This window comes from Dinoponera quadriceps, unplaced genomic scaffold (genome assembly GCF_001313825.1).
Source record: "Dinoponera quadriceps isolate SergipeBrazil2010 unplaced genomic scaffold, ASM131382v1 scaffold3697, whole genome shotgun sequence".
NCBI lineage: Eukaryota > Metazoa > Arthropoda > Insecta > Hymenoptera > Formicidae > Dinoponera > Dinoponera quadriceps.
The window spans coordinates 4515-8178 of NW_014557676.1; the positions used below are offsets into that span (position 1 = coordinate 4515).

General features: G+C 37.2%; 1 long non-coding RNA gene across 2 annotated transcripts in view; it reads right to left on the bottom strand.

Annotated features, from left to right (window-relative positions):
• Nucleotides 1-977: 977 nt before the first annotated feature.
• LOC106749381 overlaps nt 978-3664 on the bottom strand; it is a 3637-nt gene continuing 950 nt past the window's right edge. Inside the window, exons 1-3 of one of the 2 annotated variants that reach the window (XR_001374852.1) lie at nt 1914-1934; nt 1624-1709; nt 978-1535 (exon numbers count right to left, since the gene is read on the bottom strand). This is a non-coding gene — a long non-coding RNA (uncharacterized LOC106749381). Of the gene's footprint in view, nt 1536-1623; nt 1710-1913; nt 1935-3664 lie in introns of those variants that run through there. The other variant, XR_001374851.1, reaches the window with a different exon arrangement.

The window sequence follows — 3664 nt, forward strand, 5'->3', positions numbered from 1 at the left end:
TACAAAGTAACTGTTAGAACAATTATGATGAACACCGTATTTTACCAATAAAATTTTGAAGAAAACTTAAAATTTAAAAGTAAAATTCTGGATTTCCACTTATAAAATAGATTTTGTTTCTTTTTATCCTATAATCTTTTCCCTCTTTTGCGCAAGTACTAATAAATTAAACATGATCTAACTTTTTCTCTCAACTATCGAGCAAGACGGAAAATTTACAATGTCGAACCTTTCTATTATATTATTTAAAATATATTATATAATATATATATAAATTTTCTTGAATTTCAAACATGTTTTCTAAGTTTTTCTAAATCCTCTGTAGAATGCAACCACATAAAATTTAAAATATATCATATTACATGAGAAAATGCTTAGTGATTTTTCCTGCGAGCCTGCTTACGAAATTTTAGGATTTGGAGATTAGAAAAAATTTGAGCACAACCCCTTATTGAAACTAGTTGGAGAATGTGCACAATTTAAAATATTATTTATATTTTGACTCGCCTACGGGGTAGATATAAATAAAAATTTACGATCTATAGATTAAAAAATTCTCATACTTAACTACTTCCTGAAAAATTTCGAGGTACGCGCATGTTAATAATTTTATCTGACAGCGCACGCGTTTTCCCACATCCCATTCCCAAGTGCGTTACCTGAAAATGTGCTCAAAAATTGATTCAACCGTAGAGTTAACGTATAAAAATTTTTACTGATAGGAATAAGAGAAACGTTTTCGTAGTCACTTACATAACAATGCTCATGTTTTCCTGGCAGGTCACTTCCCTTTTGCATCATGGCTGACACATAGTTGACCGGCCAAAATTCAACGCGCGCTGCGAACCGGCCAATCACAGCGATGCACCATGTCTGACCAACGGTTGACTGGCCAAAATTCGATACGCGCGTCGCAAACGGTCCATTGCAACGATGCAGCATGGATAACACTGTGCTAAAAAATAAATTCTCTTTCCCTCACGTTTAGGTCTCTCTCTACTACGACTCACCCTCCCTTTCACTCCTGACCCTTGCTCTTGTCATCGCTTCGTCAGTCCGGACCTTAGCAACAAAGAGCCAAGACGATGGGACTTCACGTTGCATATTTTTTATGTTAAAATATTAATCGTTGTATTTCAAATAAAACGATGTCCTTATTTTTCCTATGCTACGTGTATAGGTCAGCAAATACGGTCCTTAAGGGCAACTTCGGTCGTAGAACACTACGTGATCTCTTTTTAGAAAAATTTGCATGTTAAAATTCGCTAAAAGTCAGGAACAACCGCCGCTATGTAATTGTCGGGCTTTAGTCTTCTCAACTTTTTCTCAGTCTCCCCTTCATCATCACTCCAAAATATCCCGTCACTTGACCCAAAAATTAGGCCAAGCCTCTGGCACCTGAGGGCCAGTTGGAGGGGGAATGTTTTGATGAAACATGCCTGTGCCAATACCACTATCGGGCCCCGTAACTGTTGCCTATTATTAGGTTACAATCGCCTTAATAAGCACCAGTCGGGGCGGATAAAGTCGTGTCCCTAAAATTGCAGAAATGACATTAATTAGAGTTACTGCGTCGAAATATTTCGGTTTAAACTATGTTTAGCTGATTTTAATCATTCTTACTGTAATAGAACATTTCTAGTTCTTGAGAGTTAAAATCAGAAAGATCCGAATGCCGGCCATTGTTAACCCTTCTCCAGTCTGCTTTACTTTAACAAGGTGTAAATTAAAAAATTAATATATATTGGGTTGGCAAATAAGTTCGTTCGGTTTTTTGACTAGTATTAAATACAATTTATTTAATATACAAAATATATACTAATCAATAATGTATTGACCATTCTTTTCTATGACTTCTTGCCATCTTTTTATCAATTTCATAATCCTACATTCATAAAACGTCTGAAATTTACCGGCAAAAAACTGATCCAGTTGCGTTTTAACAGCTTCATTATTAGCAAAGTTCTTCCCGTTCAGAGAATTTTGCAGCGACCGGAACAAATGATAATCGGAGGGAGCTGGTGAATAAGGAGGGTGAGGCAAAACATCCCAGGCAAGCCTTAACAATTTGTTCCGAGTAGTTAATGAAGTATGGGGTCTGGCATTGTCGTGGTGGAAGACGACTCCTTTTCGATTTGCCAATTCTGGACGTTTCGAACGTATTGCTTGATTCAATTTCGTTAATTGGGAGCAATATACAGTTGAATCGATCGTCCTGCCTGATGGTAAGAGCTCATAATAAATGATACCTTTATAATCCCACCACACTGAGAGCATAATTTTCTTCGGGTGCAATCCTGCCTTCGAGGTTGTTTGTGGTGGTTCACTGCTGCTTCCCCATGATCTTTTACGTACTACGTTATCGTAGACGATCCACTTTTCATCTCCCGTAACCAACCGCTTCAAAAATGGATCGTTTTCTTGGCGTTTCAGCAGCGCGTCGCAGATGGAAATGCGAGCGGTTAAGTTGGCCTCGGTCAATTCGTGCGGCACCCAAACATTGAGGCGAGAAACGTATCCCAACTGACGCAAATGGTTTTCTACACTTGTGTGGGATATATTAAGTGTCGTAGCAATTTCTCGTACTGTTTGCGATGGATTTTTGTCGACGGTATTCTTTATTACAGCTGAATCAATCTCTGCTGGACGACCAGAACGGGACGCGTCACTAAAATCAAAATTTCCGAACGGAATTTGGCAAACAATTTTTGACACACACGTTCTGTTAAAGCATCGTCCCCATACACATTACAAATCTTCTTATGAGCTTCCGCAGCTCGTTTGCCTTTTTTGAAATAAAAAAGTAAAATATGGCGAAAATGGACGTTCTTTTCTTCCATATTTGCAACCGTGCAGTACGCACACTACTCTGGTATTAACCGGCGTATGTTTACAAATAGGTTAGGTGAAACGTCGTTTTTCAGCTGCGCAAGCGCGTTGTGCGATAGCGCTGTAGAAAAGAGATAGCAGAACGAGTAAACCTACTCCGATTAAAAAACCGAACGAACTTATTTGCCAACTCAATATATTTTACATATATTTTTGCATGTTTCATTATATTTCTCTTGTTATAATACTAAAAATTTCATTTAATCGTTTTTAATACAAATTTTTTATTGTTTAAGAAAGTCTGGGAAATATTCGCGAAATCCACTGTTTATATAATAATCATAGAAGAAGCGATGAAAACGGAAAAAATTTTTTTGGAATATAGACATTTTTTTATATGAATTTTTTTTTGTACTCCAAATATTTTGAATAACCAAAATATATACGAGGTCTGTTCAAAAAGTATAGCGAATTTTGAATTTCCGCGGTTTACGTATATTCGATTTTCGATTTTTTTGTTGCGCTATGTTGGTATTCATGTCCCTCACTTATGCCGACAAGTCTATTTTGAATATTCAGTTTATCTTTGACAGCTGTTTTGTTTGAACGTATTTTGGCTCGTCTTAGATTTTTGCCTATTCCAAAACATGGATCAAAGAATCTGTATCAAATTTTGTGTGAAAAACAAAATTAAGTGCGCGGACGCATTCCGAATGTTGACTGTGGCATATAGTGAAACTACCTTGGACAGAAGCAACGTTTATCGGTGGTACAAAATGTTCTCAGAGGGCCGAGAAGATGTGAACGACGAAGAGTGTGCCGAACGCCCGAGCAC